Below are 406 nucleotides of genomic sequence, written 5' to 3'. Positions count from 1 at the left end.
ATATATAGATAAAAATGAAATTGGTCTTCTATTCCACTCTCTTAAAAAGAGAGAAAATCAATTTTATACTTGGGGACATAAAATTTAGATTAATCCTCTTTGCACTCCGAAAAAAGTGTGGTTTATTGGTGTTGCGCTGTTGCACGGAGATATGTTCGTAGAGAGGTTTCGCAATAAGAAAGTGTACTTCATGACAGCGCATAACTCTTCTTACAATCTTGAAGATTAGACTATTTTTTACGAGTGCGTCTTGTATATCATTGTCGTTTGTCCATCCTAAGTGAATATATACGCTGTTAAAATTGATAATGTTAAATTATTAGTTATTTTTAATTATTTTTGTAGTTTAAATATTTATAGTTTAAATATTTCCAATCGTCACTGCTCCTATCTAATATATATTGTT

The sequence above is a fragment of the Atta cephalotes genome (assembly GCF_000143395.1).
Source record: "Atta cephalotes unplaced genomic scaffold scaffold00013, whole genome shotgun sequence".
NCBI lineage: Eukaryota > Metazoa > Arthropoda > Insecta > Hymenoptera > Formicidae > Atta > Atta cephalotes.
This window is presented reverse-complemented; position numbering follows the sequence as displayed.